Source organism: Electrona antarctica, assembly GCF_951216825.1.
Source record: "Electrona antarctica genome assembly, chromosome: 16".
In the NCBI taxonomy this organism is placed as follows: Eukaryota; Metazoa; Chordata; class Actinopteri; order Myctophiformes; family Myctophidae; genus Electrona; species Electrona antarctica.
Genome location: NC_136797.1, coordinates 15,009,368 through 15,029,782, shown reverse-complemented (window position 1 = coordinate 15,029,782; position 20,415 = coordinate 15,009,368). Strand labels below are relative to the sequence as shown.

General features: G+C 40.2%; 1 long non-coding RNA gene across 1 annotated transcript; it reads left to right on the top strand.

Annotated features, from left to right (window-relative positions):
• Positions 1–825: 825 nt before the first annotated feature.
• On the top strand, positions 826–19,477 carry LOC306940015. Its single transcript, XR_013791962.1, has 6 exons — positions 826–962; positions 2,254–2,371; positions 4,378–4,509; positions 5,198–5,336; positions 17,193–17,263; positions 18,944–19,477. It is a non-coding gene; the product is annotated as an uncharacterized lncRNA (long non-coding RNA).
• Positions 19,478–20,415: the final 938 nt, after the last annotated feature.

Below are 20,415 nucleotides of genomic sequence, written 5' to 3'. Positions count from 1 at the left end.
CCAACTGACTGCCGAGTGTGACCGTGGACCAGGCCACTTCATGGAGCCCAGCAGTCTCCCCGCAGTGCTTGTAATATACACTGTATAGGCTCCAGTAAGGCCTGCCACTAACCCAACATCCGGGGAATCCTTCCCCGGAGTCTCTTTTTGTCCTCCACTTCGCAGTTCCGTGGACCTCTAATATTAACCCCTAACTGACTGCCGAGTGTGACCGTGGACCAGGCCACTTCATGGAGCCCACCAGAAGTGTGACCGTGGACCCGGCCTCACAGTGCACGACCTGGACCAGATGTGGACCAGGCCCCTCCATGGAGCCCACCCTGTCTATCTCTCTTCTATTCTTTCTTCCTATTCCCCTCTACTCTCCCCCGACACGGTCGAGGCAGATGGCCGCCCACCCTAGAGTCGGGTTCTGCCTGACGTTTCTTCCTAAAGGGGAGTTTTTCGTTACCATTGTCGTAATATTGCTTGCTCTGGGTGGATCTTTGTTGGTTGTAAAGTGTCTTGAGACACTTTAATAAAATTGAATTGAATTGAATTGAATTGAATGAATTCCTATGAGACACAGACTGAGTAGGAAAAAATTGTGGTATTTTATCATGAACATTAGTTAGGACCAATTATAGGAAGATAAGTTGAAAAGTGGTGAAGTGGTCCTTTAAGTTGAGTAGCCCTGCATAAACACATTGATTAATATTTTTGTAATTTTAAAATCTTTATATTAAATGTACTGTATGTTAATGTTTTACATATGTACTGAAAGCCTTTAATATGCCTAGTCTTTATAGAGAGGATCTTTCTTTTTGTGATTCCTTCTGGGAGCAGTAGATCAATGCGCAGCTCCTTCTACTGGTGGAGTGAATCATTCACGTGTGCAATTGTCGTTTTATTCATGGCACCTGCGTCTTTTCTGCTGCATTTCAGGGAGCGAGCAGTGGAGCACACTTCATTATTTTACTGACGTGAGTGAGTTAAACCTTTATATTATGTATTCTTTATCTGGCTGTTCTCCTACGTTATTGTTTGACAAAAGTCACAAAGTTGTGGATCACTGTTTATTAACATGCGAAGAGTTGTGTGCAGTCTAGTGTTGTCTGTTGTAATGCTGTGTTGTGATGTAGGCTCCTTCAGTTGATGAACATTGTTTTAATCATGTTTACATAAATTATATCCATATATTACGTTTGTTTACTTAGAGTGTCTGTGTTTATAGACGTCATCATTGTTTTGTAGCCTACTCACCATCATTGCAAGTGCAACTGTAAGGAAAGCTTGAATTATCCTTTCTTTCTGTCTGCAAATAGTTTGTTTCATAAAAATCCAACGTACATATGTTATGAGCTAATTTCTGCTAAATTACAGGATGTGTAATTCCTCCATAAAACATAAGTTTGATGTGATTTGATGATTATTGCTAGCTGGTAGGTCTATCTTTTTTCATTTGATTTATTTACGTCACTAGTCTGTACAGTATAGAGGGAATCTTGAAAAAACAAGAAAGTGGCCACACAGGCTGATAGCCAAAGTGTCTATTTTATTTAGGACGCAGATTAAGACATGAAACCAAACTGTCTGTACAGTAGTAGGCCTATCTGTTAACGGTCATATAGCCTGTATAATATTAACTTAATCAATGTGTGTTGGCTCTGGTCTCTACAGGCTGGTTTGTTTTCCTGGTAGGCTATAGCAGTGGTTCTCAATTATTTTTCATGTCAAGGACCCCCAGCCCCAGGTTGATATGTATTTGGCCAGGGACCCCCATCTTAACAGATTTTGTGCCAGGGACCTCCTACATGGTTTGTGGTGTTAAAATGTTTAGAGTTTTTTATAGCAGATCTACAAGCTCACATTGTGACACGTAGCTATTTTGTGTATATTCAGTAGGGTTAAGTGATGCAATACACTTGTAGGGCCCGAGCACTGCACAGTAGTGCAAAGCCCTATTGAAATCACAATGATTATTATTCTTTATTCCCCTGAATTAATCACGTTTTTGAGGTACTAAATGTACGTGAAAAGTTGTGAAACTTTGCACACATCCCAAGTGGCGAAAGATTACGTATTTTAATCGTAACATTGAGGGCGTTGCCTAATGGCTCAATAGTGCCCCCTACAAAAGTTTGTGCTTGAAGCCCCACAATATGGTTTCACCTACATGTATGGAAATTGGTAGACCTGCATCATGTCCTGACTTAGCCCTAGAATGTCTCTGTTGTTAATTCCAATGACGTGGAGTGAGTTATTGTCCTGTAGTTTCACAGATCGTAGTGCTGAACATACATAACCAGGAGCTAGTGGCGTCCTTCAGAGTGACCACAGGGACCAGTAACACCACAGCTAACAAGTCCATCAGGTCTGCGCGCCAGGGCAGGTGAGTGATATATATCGATTATACGTTTATTCAAAACAATGACCATGTTGCACAAATACAATAAAACGCTTTCAGGCCCACAGAGCTCTTTAAATTAAAATAAAATGTCAAAACATCCTATTTAGCCGGGGAGCCACAGGCCCAAAATTGGACAGAACCTGTGATGTCATTCCATACTTTTTATTTGTGTTTTTGAGTGGTGCAACCACTCCCTTACGGAGCTATGTGGGTGGCTGGGTAGCTGGGTGGCTAGCTGGCTGGGTATGAGCACAAAAACAACATGGTTGTTTTTCACCACCTGTGCGCAACCTAACGCACACACAAACACACACGCACATATTAACTGTATGATGCTTACAGTACAGTACAGTACAGTAGAGGGTACAGTAAAGGGACTGCCGCACGGTAACTGTCATTTCTCAACCCTTTTTGGACGCGGGGCGGCACGCCGGAACCGGAGTCTGGAACTCCCCCACATGGTAACTCTGTCATTTCTCTACCGTTTCAGACGCGGGGCGTCTCGCCGGAACCGGCCCGGCACCCTGGGTGCATTCCTGTTTGTCTGGAACCCCCCCCCCCCAAAAAAAAACCCCACACAGAGTTGCACCCCTCACTTCACACAGGTGTGATTTTTTTCTATTCAGTTGGTCATTAAGGTCCACAGAATGAGAGGCCTGCTCTGCCGGAAACATTGCGAAAAAGAGTTATGACCAATCTTTGTATACCACACCATAGATAACCAATATAAGGTAACATTTTACAAATTCCATCATGCTTTAACCCATTCTGGGTGGGAATCCCTTTTGGTGTTTTAAGCATTATGTTATGCTTTAGCTGTTGAAAAATAGCAGATCTACAAGCTGGGTTAAGTAGCATGTGACAATTGTGACATGTCAAACTAGAGGGTTTTCATGATTCTGAATCCATTCCAAGCATTAGTTTAGCGCGAAAAACACTCCTTGACCTAAAAACGGCCATAGCCGTCAGCACAAATGTGATGAGGTCAGCACATTTGGGCACATTTTGGCAAGTGGCTATGGCCGAATTTAGGCCAAGGAGTTTTTTTCTTGCAAAACTATTGCTTGGAATGGATTCAGAAGCATGAAAACACCCTAGTTTGACATGTCACAATTGTCACATGCTACTTAAAGCATGATGGAATTTGGAAAATGTTGCCTTATATTGGTTGTCTATGGTGTGGTATACAAAAATGGCCATAACTTGTTTTCGCATTGTTTCCGGCAGAGCAGACCTCTCATTCTGTGGACCTTAATGACCAAATTAATAGAAAAAACACAAATAAAAAGTACGGCATGACATCACAGGTTAATCCTTAACCGCTTTTGGGCCTGTGGCTCCCCGGCTAATTCCTAACAAGGGGTCTGGGAAGGGAGTGCATTGCAACCTGCAAGGGTGGCTTTGATAACATAAAACAGAGGTATGTTTGTCAACACTGCGTCACCCAGATAATTCATGCCGCTTATTGCCGTATCCATACAGCAGCCTCTCGATCGATTCACCTATCGTCTGGATGTTCAATCAATATATTGCCATATCGATTAATTGAATGCACCACTAATATGGAGCCGGCCAGCAACTCTACATCTTACCTCAAACCCTTAGATCTCCATATATGGAGCTGACCTGTTCCGACATTCCATATGTTGATCTGACCTAATCAAACCCTGTACACAAGGTACACTCCATATATGGCCAGTACAGAATTCATTCCATGTGTTGATCTGACCCCCCATGCGAAAGCGCCAGCACTCACCCAGCAGTCTGCCGTCACCCAGGCGGATGCGTGCACGCAACCTCTCCCTTTTAGGGCGAGGTCGCTTCTCTCCCTCAGGGAATCTTACTGGTGGAACACTTGATGGAACCATATTTACCATTATTGAGTGCATTTGATACCATTTGTGCACACTAACTTATGGGGGTCCGTGGCCTAATTCTAAACTGAAGAGTCCTTATAACATTTTTTGTTTCTGGTGTGTCCCATGAAGTCTGCTCCGGTTCTGTTGACGTTATCGGACTCAACACGTGGTTCTTCCTGTCGACGACGACTCTGACCTCAACGTAGTAGCGGCCTTGGACAGGCGTGGCAAGTACATTACACCGGCAACGCCAAGAGAAAGGTGAGGGCTGTGTTTTTTTTAGCTAGTATTATCTTTTCATATTTATTTGCCACATTATAAAATTGTATGGTTAAAATGGTTAAAATCTAAAATGACACAGATGCTTTCCCAGTCAAAACCCATTTAGAGATGAGATCCGGATTTCTGTCAGTGGTTCTCAAACCTTTTCATGCCAAAATGATGTATTTAGCCGCCATCTCAAAATATTTTCTTCCAGGGAAGCAAAGATTTGAGTTACAAGATGACACAGATGCGTTCCAAGTCTTAAAAAAAATTATCTATATTGTTTGTGTGTTATATATATATATATATATATATATATATATATATATTTTAGGTTTTAGCAGATGGACACTGCGCTCACTTACTACCTGGACTACATGTTGTCTCAGTAAGAGAGCCCCCCCCCCCCTATCCACAAGGAGGAGGAGTGTACCAAAGAATTATGGAAAGTGTAGTCCAGGAAGGAAGTGAGCCCAGTGTTCTGCTAAAATCTTCTAAAATATCTAAAAGCACATAGCCTATTACACACACAAAGACCCCAGGAAAGTGTTCTAATTCTTCTAAACATCATTAACATTTTTCTTTGCAAAAAGGGTGAAGTGTCTCTTTTATGCGTTGGGTTAAGGACAAGTGTACCTAATGTGGCCAGTGAGTGACTTGTCTGATCTTATTGTGTTGTGTGTAGATTCTGGTGTTGACCATACACACTCAGGAGCTGGTGCAGGCGTCCTTCAGACTGACCACAGGGACCAGAAACGCCACAGAGTCAATCAGACCAGTTAATTTGATCTTTTTTGGTCCATCGAGTTTGCACGCAAGGGCAGGTGAGTGACACGTGAAGAACTGGAGACAAAATGTTTGCCATAAAATCCACTAGGCGTCCTGTGCGACTGTTGATCTGTTAACCCATTCTGAACACCCCATGCGACCGTTATCACACCTTTCAATAGGGCCAGTATGGCCGTTATCACACCTTTCAATAGGGCCAGTATGGCCATACTGGCATCACTCAGAAAATAGAAACTACTATCTACTCAAATATATTTTTTACACCCTTAATTATTGAGTAAACTTGACTGCTATGAAATCAAGTAAAATCTACCTTAAAAATTAAGTAAGTGCAAGTAATATATTAAAGCAGGATGAAATGACAATTATTGAGTAGATAAACTTAATATGCATTAGCACCTTGCAATGACAATAATTGAGTAGATAAACTTAATAAGCATTAGCACCTTGAAATGAAATAAATGAGTAGATAAACTTAATATGCGTTAGCACCTTGAATTGACAATAATTGAGTAGATAAACTTAATAAGCATTAGCACATTGAAATGAAAAAAATGAGTAGATAAACTTAATATGCATTAGAAAACCTAGGTTAAAACTACATATAAATTTGAGTATATGGGATTGAAATTGATAGGTTGATCTAACTATATACACGTGTATGATTTAATAAAATATATGCGTTACATTTACTCAATATTTTAACTGTATTCAACTCATAGTATTTTAATCCAAAAATAATTCTGTATTTACCTTTGTCAAAGAGAATACACAAGGCATTTATACAGATAAGTACATTTTTAATTGACCAAAGTGAACAGTCAAGTATTAAACACTCACATATGGGAGGAAACAGTCTGGCCACATGCACGAAACAATGTGCAAATTACAATGTCAGCAAATACATAACATTTTCCTGAGACTATGGGCTATATCCCTTATCCGTAAACTTATTTGCCATTCTTTACGATTTTGACGATCGACTAGTTGAACCATTTTAAAATGTGTTTAAAAATAGTAAAACAAATGGCAAATAAGTTCAGGGATAAGGGGTGGCGAAAGATAGGGCCGTATAAGTACAAACTACAATGTGTGCATTCTCAGAACAGAACATTTTCCTGAGACAATGTGCAAATTGTTGTCTGCAACAACATTAAAGAACATTTTCCTGAGACAATGTGCAAATTGTTGTCTGTAACAACATTAAAAGGACACTTTAGTTTTTTTCAACCAAGATTCCTGTTTTAGGGTGTTATTAGATAAAGTAAAAGATGAGTGTTCATTTTTCATTTTTTTTCATTTGCTGCTTTCTTTCGTTTTAGGGATTTTAGCTGTTTGACAGGGGGGCATTCGAGCATGGGGCTAAATATGTATTTTTTTACAAAATGTTATAGCGATTTCTTTTTTTATTGTTTACTATAGTCCTACTAGACCCAAAGAAATTACATCTGGCCACAAAAGATCACAGGATCTACTGAATGTGAGCCTATGACACACAGTGTGGCTTCCCCCCAGTAGGATACCTTCAGTACATTCAGTAGATCCTGCAATCTTCTGTGGCCAGATGTAATTTTCTGGGGTCTATTAGGACTATAGTAAACAATAAAAAAATAAATCGCTATAACATTTTGTAAAAAAATACATATTTAGCCCCATGCTCGAATGCCCCCGCCACCCCCTGTCAAAAAAAACTACTAATATCCCTAAAACGAAAGAAAGCAGCAAATGAAAAAGAATTAACACTCATCTTTTACTTTCTCTAATAACCTAAAACATGAACCTTGGTTGAAAAAAAACTAAAGTTGTCCTTTAAAGAATATTTTCCAACATTAAAGAACAATTTCCATGGCAGGTAAATAAAACAAAAGAAAGGTCTGGACACAATTTGATTGTCTACCACACACACACTATACTTGTTAATTTTAGGATGGTCATTTGACTTTTTTAGTCAAGGCTGGGTTTAATTAATTTCCTGCCGGTGTCTAGCACCGAAACTATACCGAAGTATACACACACACGCGCACAAAATTTGATCGTCTACCACACACACACACACACACACACACACACACACACACACACAATACTTGGGAGGACAAACATTGTAGGATGGTAATTTTATAAATGACCTTTTTGGGTCAAGGCTGGGTTTAATGAATTGCCTGCATGCCGGTGTTTCGCACCCAAATTAGCCGATCTACAAACATGCGCACACACACACCTGAAAACAAAATTTGATTCTCTACCACACATAGCAAAAATAGCTGCCATTCTCAACATGTTGAATATTTTTTGAAAACATATTGAAAGTATAGTTGGTCAACAGCCAACACGCATACAATTGAAACCTGGTGTAGTTGTAAAATTGTAAAATTTGTAAAATTGTACAGCACCGAAAAACATGAACCTCAAAAGCATTATTTAACAAGACCCATACAAATGAACATTAAGTATAAAAGAACGGTGGCCCTTTAAGCAACAAATGTTAGTTTTTAAAGTAATGTGCTTGGAGCAATCACTAACACATTACTGTATAAGAAAAAAATAAACGCAGGAAAGTCAAATGGGGAAGAATTTCGTAATATAGAAAAAATAAAAAAAACGTTTTACTGTCTATCGGTGAGGTCTGTAGCGATTAATACATTCTAATTGGCTATATGCACCGTGTACACATAAGCACCTCCACTTCAAAACAAGTCTGTCAGACGCACAGATCTGACATGCTGCTGTATGCTTTCCTTTTGAACAGTGCAGTGTGCTGATTCACATTTCAGTCTATCACTCCATAAACTGCAGTGTGTTCTGAGTGATCAAATTTGTGTTCTCTTCTCTTTCTTCTTTTTTCTTTCTTTATTTTCTTCCTGTATTTTGTTTGTTTGTATTTTGTTTGTATTTTCTTTTTTCCTCTGTTTGTTTCCCCCTGTTTGTTTTCTGCCCCCCCCCCCCCCCCCCCCCCCCCTTGTGTGTTAGATGTATTGTATATATTATTATTTCTGTTGGTGTAATAGGATAGGCAAAATAAGCCACTGGCTTCAGCCTATACCTTTTTGGTCTAAATATTAATTTATAATGAAATGTAATCAATGTATTCAATGTTCAATTCTTTGACCAAAATAAACTAAACTGAACTGAACAATGCATTACTTTGCACATTCAAGCTGGGCTTTTGTTTACCAACTTTAAAGTCCACCGTTTCAATTGTTTGCACACAGTTTTAGCATTTAGGGCCCTATTTTCACCAGTGCTAAACACATTATCCCGAAACTTCTTTGCCTTTTTTACTCTTTTGAAAAAAAAATTGGTCAACTAGCCAATCTAAATGAACAAATGTTTTTCAAAATAGTAAAAAAGGCAAAGAAGTTTAGGAATAAGAGGGGTTTAGTACTGACAAGACTATTAAGACATGCATTTCGTCTAGTGTGAATGGAACAGGTGGAATTAAAGGTCTAGGACATTTGATAGGTTTGCGTTACAGGCAAGATACTACAGTGGAAGTCAATGAGGAACATTTCTCACCCGCATGTGAAGTTACAACATGGCAAGGAAATTACAACACAAACTTCTACCAAAGTGTTCTAGCTTTTTAAAGTGGTTAAAATAGTAATGAATGAATACCGAAAATAGAAGATCTGCAAGTTCACAAACTTCACAGTGAGATGCAATGTGAGCTTGCATATCTGCTATTTTCTGATTTAGAAGGATTTAGAAGCAGTTTTTAAGAATCATCCTCGGGTCTAAATGGTTTATTACCTGAAGCAGAGCACTCATCTTTGCCCGATGTCGCTCTCCTACAGCACCTTTCTTAGATTGGAACATGGACAGCAGTTTAGGTGTGTAGAGGTCCAACATCTCCATGAATTTCGGCTCAAGCTTCATTGTAGTGATCAACTTGAACTCTGCGCTGACCTGAAAAACAGATGAGGGGAAGGGAGAAAAACAAAACACATTGTGATCTTGTACATCCATTTTCCACCACTGTTGCTCCAGGAATGGGTACAATTGATTAAATACAATGTAAATGTGTGTCACATGCAGGATGTCATTTATGTTGAACACTGCTACAAGAATCCAATTTACTCACTTGTGAAGCATCAAACAAGGCCGGCCATCTCTCCTTTACATCCTTGATGCTCATCTGCTGCCGGACGATGTCGTGTCGTCTATGTGCAAAGGTTCTGCACATCAAGTCCCTGATGGCTGTGCTGTTTTTCTTCTTTGACTCGTCGATCAGTTGGTGTCGGTACAGCTCTTGTTGTTCCTTACTGTCTCTTATAGGATAGTCTGGGAGATATTAACTTTGAACTTTGAATTTTGAACTGTCAATAACCGTTAATTACCAGGTATTTACTGTGTAATTAGACATTTTGACCACATACATTTCCAAAACAATAACAGGTAAAACCTTGCAAGTTATCGTGTAAGAAAGGTGGAACTGTACTGTGAAAGGAAGCGTGGTTTGTTTCCATTATATTACCCTGTACTTTCACTGTAATTGTAGATTGTGTGATGGCCACTATTGGCCATCAGGTACAGTAGTCTTCTGTGACAGGATCTCCGATATTTCCTATGCAATTTCCAGTTATTTACACAGTAATTAGACAGTTGTACCACATACATTTACAAAACGTTAACAGGTAAAACCTTAAGTTATCATGTAAGAAAGGTGGAACTGTACTGTGAAAGGAAGCGTGGTTTGTTTCCATGACATTACCATGTTCTTTTTTTAGTAGATTATTATCCAATAATCTGGTGTTTACCCATGGGTGTGTAAAATTATATCAGGGAGTGGTAACGACTAACACAAAATGATCAGTGTCGTTGGTGGGCATCCTCTCCGCTCCAACACGTGTCCATACGTCTGCTTCTCCCCCTGGACATAATGTTGACCCTCCCCACCCGGCCTTCCTTTTCGATGTCTCCCCTTTGACTGTCCATTCAAACTATAGATGGGCCCGCCCCAAAGTTATTAGAGTTCTCAACAGGCCCGGCCCTACCTGGGCCCTCATCAAACCCTGTACACTCAAGACACTGCCCCAGTAACCCTTAGATCTCCATATATGGAGCTTACCTGTTCTGACATTCCACATGTTGATCTGACCTCATCAAACCCTGTACACTCAAGACACTGCCCCAGTAACCCTTAGATCTCCATATATGGAGCTTACCTGTTCTGACATTCCACATGTTGATCTGACCTCATCAAACCCTGTACACTCAAGACACTGCCCCAGTAACCCTTAGATCTCCATATATGGAGCTTACCTGTTCTGACATTCCACATGTTGATCTGACCTCATCAAACCCTGTACACTCAAGACACTGCCCCAGTAACCCTTAGATCTCCATATATGGATCTTACCTGTTCTGACATTCCACATGTTGATCTGACCTCATCAAACCCTGTACACTCAAGACACTGCCCCAGTAACCCTTAGATCTCCATATATGGAGCTTACCTGTTCTGACATTCCACATGTTGATCTGACCTCATCAAACCCTGTACACTCAAGACACTGCCCCAGTAACCCTTAGATCTCCATATATGGATCTTACCTGTTCTGACATTCCACATGTTGATCTGACCTCATCAAACCCTGTACACTCAAGACACTGCCCCAGTAACCCTTAGATCTCCATATATGGAGCTTACCTGTTCTGACATTCCACATGTTGATCTGACCTCATCAAACCCTGTACACTCAAGACACTGCCCCAGTAACCCTTAGATCTCCATATATGGAGCTTACCTGTTCTGACATTCCACATGTTGATCTGACCTCATCAAACCCTGTACACTCTAGAATTAATTTCATATGTTGATCTGACCCCCCATCCCAAAGCGCCAGCGCTCGCCCAGTCTTCTATCACGCAGGCGGATGCGTGCACGCAACCTCAAGGTCGCTTCTCGCCCTCAAGGTCGCTTCTCGCCCTCAAGGTCGCTTCTCGCCCTCAGGGTGTCCTACTGGTACTAATTATTTCATAGGAGTATCCTTTTTACTTGGCTTTACCAGAAGCGTTTGTGCCTTGACATGTTTTATGTGGCACAGGGCAGTTTAGTTACTATGAAGAAGTGACTTGAAGCTATAGTGTTTGACTGTGACGTATGTTAACCATTGTGAATCTCTCAAGCCAGACAATTATTCCACAAACTTCAAATTAAGTCTGTAATTCCCCTGAAAGCCGGTCAAAAGAATTTGTCATTCGTCATTTCTGTTCACGAAAATATGTTTTTCAATGATCTTCAATTTCCATTTCTGCTAAGCAGCAACTTAGATAATTATGCTTTGACTATTTTGATTTATAGTAGGAATTATGTGATTACAAAGACTAAACCGAAGTGGACAGACATCTGCTTTAAAGCCTCGAACCGTGTCAGCGGTTCAGAAGTACAGACTACAGTCTGTATAACGAAAGCGTTTGAAAATTGTGAGTCATCAGTCTCAGAAAATAACCATTTTGTAAAGATGAATACTTGAATAGTTTTTATTTTCTATTTTGTATTGCTCATTTACAATAGTCAACAGAACATGGAGTTCAGTTTAATTGATTGATTCTTTATCAGACATTGCATTTTGATCTTGACTGATTGTTTTCTACACACATTTTAGGGGTAGGTTATTTATATTGTATTTATTTATCAGGGTGAGGTCAATTTCAACCCATAATTCCACTGATTCCATAATAAATAGGCCTAGGGAAGATATTATCCACTTTGTCCTCTAGATGTCACCTTTGTCTCAGTTGTGTGAATTTGTGACCCGAGTCTATTCGCAGTGTCGTAAACAACACTGTCTAGTAGAATGTTAAATGTGCACCTACAGCATGCACACAGGCTTTTTATCTTCAAGTTGAGAAAACAGCCGAAAAAGAGAATTGAGAGAATAGAGAAAATGTAACAGTTGATTTACTGTTGAATTAACAATTCATACAATAACTTTACCAGTTTGACCACTTTCAATGAGCATGCCAATGCCAATAAAGTCGAAATATGTCCAAATCTAAAAATGTGAAAATGGCAAGCTGCAAAGCTGTACAAGCTTGCAATGTGCCGCAATGCGACGGGTGAGGTTGAGGGATCCTAGCCTTGAGTCTCTGTGTCAGATATAGGCTACAGAAAGACTAGACTCAATCATCTCTGACAATCTTGGTGGTCTATAAGGCAGTGGTTCCCAAAGTGGGGTCCGTGGACCCCTAGGGGTCCTTGAGGGAGTTCCAGGGGGTCCCCAGCATATATGATAGTTAGGAACCAAATGGACCCTTATGGGTCTGTAACTCAAGAGTGTACAAATGGAACCAAATGGACCCTAACGGGTCCATTTGGTTCCATTTGTACGCTCTCAGAGTTAAATTAACTTTGATTTCACAATATACATTGGGGGTCTCAGAGATAGAGTTCAAATGCCATTAAATGGGGGGTCCGTAGCCTAATGCATGTCTGGGGTGACTATTGAGTGTAGTACTCAATAGTCCACCAGATGGAGCCCTCTACCATCACATTGATTGCATCAGTAAAGCACATGCACTGTAGCATGCGGTCTGTGGTGTTTAAACTTTTGACTGTAGAATGAACCTTGTGACCTCTGTGAAATTAAACAAGTTATGCTTGATATTAGCAACGACATTGATAGCTATTGTGAAGATCTGTATCACTTCACAAATTAGTTAAACCTGACAGCTATTGAATATGTTATTATTATTATTATAATTATTAATACATGAAACAGTAATACGTGAAAGCAAAATATAATACAAATGTTTGTTCAGATAAAATGACGTTTACTTAGAATCGAGCAGACAAGTAAATTCAATCAATAACCATGGCAAGCCCCTCTTATAACCACATTTAAGTCCCACTTAAATATGTTGAATCAAATGGCCGACATTCTGCTAACCATTTCATGGGGCCTTTAAAGAATCTCAGATTAGAAAGATTGTTTTTTTTGTTGCTTCATTTCAATTTCTTTACAAATCAAGACATACAATAAAGGTGCCTTCATTTCCTCATATGGCAGTATACAAAAGCCAATCTTGTGTTACAGTGTTAATTATTATATAATTAACAAGTCAATCAGAGGTCTCCACCATACTGTCACGATACGCACAGCTAACTTCAGCCAATGGGATAAATATGGGAACAATTCGGAAATAACAACAAACAACTTCACAGAACCAATGCAAAGACTTTGGGGTGTTCCTTCAAATGGGATGGTGTCAGGATTTGTGTTCAATGCAGTACGTGTCCTCCGGCATCCAAGCCCATCACTGAATTTGGAATTTCAGATCTCTGGTGTTCAGGCTATGTGAGACTAAAGTACCAAATGTAAAAGTACTCACTGTGCCGAATGTCACAATGTCACAAGTTTTCAAATGTATACACATCTTTTGAAAATAGCAGATCTACAAGCGCACAATGCGTAGGCTATTTTCAAATGGCCAAAATATATATAGTGATGACGTGGTTAATGTATGTTTTGTAATAATAGTAATCAAAATCTACAAAGCAACTAGTAACTAAAGTTTTCAAATAAATGTCGTAAGACTAAAAGCACAATATTTCCAAGATGTAATGGAGTAGAAGAAAAAGTATTAGGAATTGAAAATACTCAAGTAATGTAGCCTACAAATACCTCAAAATGTGACTTAAGTATACAGTACTCAAGTAAATGTACTTACTGTAGTTACTTTCCACATCTGACAATGGTTAATTGTGCTAAGTAGAAGCTATTTTCGGTTCCACGTATGATGAATTATAAATCAGGCTTACCTCTGTGCATAGCCCTGATGCAAATAACATTTGGCTACCGGTTTCCCTGTGAATGATAACCTGGTGACAGGACCCCAGGCTGGACTCATAATGCTTCTCTTCTGGTCCATCGACATCACAGAAGATAATACAGAGCAGCAGGGAGGAACGAGAATGGCAGAAAAAGGGACTGCACTGCCAAATGTTTATTTAACTCTGAGCATGTAAAAGTGGATGGACCTACATGTAATGGTCATTGTTTTACCTAAAAGTGCCCTGCAAAATCCTGAATGTTCCTGAATTTAATTCCTGGTCAAGTTTTGCGCTTTCAGGGTTCAATTTACCTTAAGAACCCTATAGTGTCTATATACTGTGGCCTGGTCATAACAGGTGAACTTTCAGCAAAAATAGGCAGCGAAAATAGCATATCTAAAAGCTCAGCATGTACATACATCGTCTATTTTCGCTATATGACAGTGTTAAACAATGAGAAAATGGCGAATGACTATGGCGTTCAGAAATCCTTAGAAGGTGCTCCTTGGCTCAAAAAGGGTTAGACATCCAAAAGGAGCCAAAATGAGCCCAAGGCACTCTTGTTGAACAAGAAGTTAAACAAGAGCTGTTGCCTTTTATGTCCGTATCAGGCTAGTTTGTAATTAAATGTAATGTTTTGACCAAAGAGGTGACCTTCATCAGGCAGACAATCACACATTGTCTGCCCTGATGAAGGCCACCTCTTGGCCTGAAACATGTTGGCTTTTTTTTAACCTGTTCATTTATGAACTGGCCTGATATGAAAGCTTTTTGTTTTTACAAAAAGAAGAAGAAGAAGAAGTAGAAGAAGAAGAGTGCCGTGCCGTGGACTCAATTTGGCTCTTTATACAAAGAATATGGGGTTTAAGTGGTTAACACTCTGATAGAGAGTGGAGGGTGTCAGACAGACGCAGAGAAATGGAGGGTGTAGGGGGTTGTGATAAAGAGAGGCCTGCCTCATTAATGTTTTATTTATTTATGTAAGAGGCATAGAGAATAGCTCCCCTGCCTACTGAGCTAGAGCGCAGCGGATCTTTGGGAGACGTGAAACAATAATATAAATCTCAGGGACATGTGGGAAATGTATCAATTGAGATCGCTGTAAAAAATTATGAGGGTGAGTTATTATAATAAAATGTTCATGCTGCCTACCATATCCCCGGCAAGGCATAGAATGGCGAACAGTGAACTGTGTGTGTGTGTGTGTGTGTGTGTGTGTGTGTGTGTGTGTGTGTGTGTGTGTGTGTGTGTGTGTGTGTGTGTGTGTGTGTGTGTGTGTGTGTGTGTGTGTGTGTGTGTGTGTGTGTGTGTGTGTGTGTGTGTGTGTGTGTGTGTGTGTGTGTGTGTGTGTGTGTGCGCGAGTGCATGCGTGCATGTGCGCGTGCGCCTGCACGTGCGCGTGTGTGTGAGTGCATGCGTGCATGTGCGTGCCCCCACCAGCGCCCCATTTCTTGGAGCCGGACGCCGAGCCAGTGGCGCCACACTCGCAACTGACAGCTTAATACTGCTGCAAAAATTGGTTTTGTGGAGTGGGTAAAAATGAGATGGGATTTTTAATGGCTTCTTTTTGAGTGGGCTTTTGCTACGCTGTCGTCCTCATCATCTGTCATATTTGCCTGTCTAATGATGTTTAATAACAGAGTAGTGAGGCACACGGCGCGTGGAGAAAACTCTGCCAACTATTGTGCCTCCATTTATTCTGATGATGAGTTGAGGTACACTTAAATGTTATGACGCACAGGAGTATTTCCACTCACAGGCAATGAATGCTCTGCCCAGCCAAGTTAGCTGTCTGTCAAATAGATTCTCTGTTAGCCTTGGTCTCACATGCAGTAAAAGTAGTGATTTCCCTTCCTGCATGGCTGTCTATGTGCATGTAAGCACAAGTGTGTGCTTGTGCGTGTGTGTGCACATGTGTGCATGTACTGTACTGCAGAGAGTATGAAATTAAAGTATTTTTTTTGTTTGTCTTTGCATGTGGGTACTACTCAGACATGAGGGACTTGCAGTGTGAAATACTCAAAAGTAGGCCCATCTATGTATGATATATACACACACGCCTATACTGTCAGGTGGAAACCTTGTATCTCCATATTGTACGGTATGAATGCGGGTCTTAGAGAGTGAGCACATGTGAATTCACGCCCTTCAATACTCACACAGTGTGTTCTTTCATTGTGCCGTTTGCGTCACAGCCTCAAACCCCCTCACGTTTTCTCCCCACAAGATAGCCGGAGGCCAAAAGAGACTAGTGTAAGTTGCAGCCTTTTAATTAAAGCTCATCATTTTGTGTTCTTTTGGTTCAAGCCTGTGGGCACATTAATCACATTGCTCAGAACTGACTCAGGACTAGTCCAATCTTGTGCATAATCTCGCTTTACACTAGCCAGGAAGTGTGGAGACAGGTATAGCTTCCTCTTCAAAATATTATTTTTGGCAGCAGGGCAGTACTGTACACAAACTCCCTTTGTTTCACTCATAAATGGCACTCATTTAAAATAAAGTTTGCCCAGAAGCAATAATGACATCTGTGTTTTGCTTCAATGTGAAATGATGTTATGAGGAAGCGTGCCACTGATCGCGATATCTCTCTGAGTGACATTATCTATTTCAATTTACGCTTTGCTTCATGGTGCATAATTGGAATGGGCCATACTATTGTGTGATCTCTGCATAATAGAGTCTATTGTTATCGCTACAGTATGCCTTAGAATCCACCCTGCATTAGTGCTCACGGGAGCTTAAAAAGTGGATGTTATGCTTAATTTATAGTGTTTTGTACGGCAATGTTGCTCGCCGAGAATAGCGGATCTACAAGCTCACAATGTGATTCATTGTGGGGGTGTAGGTAAGTATAAATCAGGCTCAGGCAACCTATGGAGAATCGTTATCCCGACCTCACTCATGCTCTAATGTCATGTATATGTTTTGTTCACTCTGTGTGTGTGTGTGTGTGTGTGTGTGTGTGTGTGTGTGTGTGTGTGTGTGTGTGTGTGTGTGTGTGTGTGTGTGTGTGTGTGTGTGTGTGTGTGTGTGTGTGTGTGTGTGTGTGTGTGTGTGTGTGTGTGTGCGCGTGCGTGCGTGCGTGCGTGCGTGCGTGCGTGCGCGTGTGTAGGGCTATTTCCGCACCAGGGCATGTCTGGAGAAGGTTAGCGTGGAGAGTGACAGCCCCAGAGAAACTCCTGGGTCAGTGGCAGTGTTTACATCACATGATATATACAGCAATACTGTTCTGTAAATTCAATTCTACATGTATGGTAATTACATTTCCTTCATAATTGTTTTAGTGTAATGCGTCTAGGCAATGGTTCCTAACTTTGACCTTTGACACTTTGACCTTTGCATGGTCTATACTGTATAGGCACTATCAAGATTCATTTGAATTGAAGAGCACATCGATTACTCTATTAAAGTCATTGTTCGTCCACAACCCTATATCAGATGATGCTCTAAATATCCCATGAAGCCTGTCAGGCCATGATTCCAATGATTGAAAACAGACCCAAATTAAATGAATGTCGCTATAACAGCATTTTCTACTTTTCATTAGCCATGTCCCCAAATAAGTTGATGAAAAGTTGAATTACAGAGCCAATAGGGATCATGTGTCATGTCATGTCATGTAATGTCATGTCATATTATGTCACGTCCGCATGGGAGATTTACAGTATGCATTCGGCCTTGTCTGTCGGTCTGTCTGTCTGTCTGTCTGTCTGTCTGTGTGAGTTTGTCTGTCTGTCTGTCTGTCTGTCTGTCTGTCTGTCTGTCTGTCTGTCTGTCTGTCTGTCTGTGTGAGTTTGTCTGTCTGTGTCTGTCACATTTAATTTCACATACTACTTGGCAAATCAGCATCATATTTGTGCAAGCAGACCAAGGGCCTCACTTCCCAAATATATTTCAAATTGCACCAACGCTACTACTAACTGGCCAACACAACACTTCTCTCCCTCAGGTTTATGGGATGTACAGTTGGAGGCCATCGATATTGTCCTTTTCTTTTTGCTGAGGTTTGCGTGATCTGCGCAAAAGGACAGTTAACCCATTTTGGGCGGGAACCCCTTTTGGTGTTTTAAACATTGTTATAATTTAGCTATTGAAAAATAGCAGATCTACAAGCTCATAGCGCGCCACCGAGTGGCGCGCTACGAGCTTGTAGTTCTGCTATTTTTGAAAAATCGTGAAAATATTTATTTCAAAAAACTGGAGGATTTAGAAGGATTTTTTTAAATTTTGAGGTCAGGCCTAAATGGGTCAAATGATAAGGGACAATATCGGTGGCACCCAACTGTAGCCAATCCCATGCATGCAATTCACTGGCACAAGTCAAGGCTTGAAACAGACACCATTGCTCATTATTGCGCTGGCAAGAAAGTTGCATTCTAGAAATATTTGTTTTCTGTAAATCCCTTATTACAATTGATCTTGTGTAGCAGCTTTGTTCTTATTGGTGAAGATGATATTGATTGCTATGTCCGTTTATAGTCAAGCCTAATGTACACCGCCCAATGCCCACTGCCTTGTGGGCTTATAATGATACAATAAATGGAGCTCCTAGCAGAAGTTCCAGAGCAGGACTATCTAGATCTTAAATTTAGATATAATTTTGGTAGACTTAGCACTCGATATAGTGTATAGGCATGGTTTCATTATATAGATATTCCACTGTTCTTAGCTTATGTATATGATTCTTGATGACTATTGTTATGTATTTGATGTATTTTTATGTATCTCTACTTACCTATCAATCCACCTCCAATAAGGTCACCTCCAGGGTTCACTCAAATTCTCACCTATAACCCACTCTTCTCCCTCTGTTCGACACCCCACTTCTCTTCCTATTCCTCTCTCTCTACCCTATTCTTATAGGGCCCTGAGGGAGGCGGGAGGTTGTTGTGCCCGGCCCAGGGAGCTTTTCATAGGGCCCTGAGGGAGGCGGGAGGTTGTTGTGCCCGGCCCAGGGAGCTTTTCATAGGGCCCTGAGGGAGGCGGGAGGTTGTTGTGCGCACCCCTGAAGCTTCCCCACTTCGGACAACCATTGTTTGATCATCCTAGTTTTTCGTTCATTCATTCGTTCATTAATTGATTCATTCAGGTCTTCTTTTAGTAAACTCATATTGTTTGGTGGTGTGGTAGTAGTAGTAGTAGTTTATTTGGTTATTAAAAAAAAGCAAAAAATACAGTGTATTTATTTCACGTCATATAGATTTAGACCAATATCCTTTTCACTTAAAAAATAAGATGTAAAGAAAATACTACAAAAACAAGAAAAAATAAAACAATAATGGTAATAACTGCATATAATTACCACAGTATGATTTATAAGATGTGATTACATAGGCCTAGATGATATTCCTTAGTATTAATAATTCACTTTAATATTCTGTATTATTTATCTATTATTTGAAATGTATATTTTTTAATTTGATAATTTGGTCCTTGCTAGTGAATTGACACATGGTGGGGAGGGTGGGATAGGGGATTGAGTTTTATTTTTATATTTTATATGTCTGTTTAATACTTGCCCCTGGGCTACTGTTACAAAAACCTGAATAAAAAGATTTTGAAAAGAAAAGAACAATCAAACTGCAGTAACAGGTGTTTATGTTTGTCCATCTGTCTGCATGCTTCTTTCCAGCTTGGATATGTACTCACTCAGTACATATCCAGGCTGGAAAGATACTCACAAACAACTGAATGGTCCACCAGAGTCAAATATTGTTTTAAGGAAGCTTCCCCTTGTCTGCTTACATTGTATTACAGGCAGCAGCTGGATTCTGCATATAGTATGCCAAATAGATTAACAAAATCCAATCTATTGTCAGTTTGTCACCGAACAACATGCTGCTGCATATTACAGAACATGTTTTATCGATGCAGGAGCAGGAAGAAGCAACTTACCATGGTTTACCTCACGTGCATAACTAACATAAATACAGTTGAAGTGAATCGATTCTCTCAAACAGACATCACGTAATCAAGCAGTGTTTACAGTCTTATATTATCTTGTTGTTTGTCACAGCCAGCCAGCAGATGATCATTGCAGCCAGAAGTTAATCTCCTGTTACACTAAATGTGATCACGCGCCTCCCTATCATGTCTAACTTCATCAGTGCACTGTGCAGTCAATGGCTTTAACCACTTCCTACCTGGCATCCCTATTGTGGCCATCCAATTATAGGCAAACATATTCTAAACATTTCAAAAACTGTCCAGATTTGTAAAATAAATCACATATTTCCAAAAAGGTGTTGTGAGCTATGTTGTATATGAGTATTTGTCGTACGACAACGTATCCAGCCCTATATTATAGCCTACTACCGTGTATTATAGATCTGAAG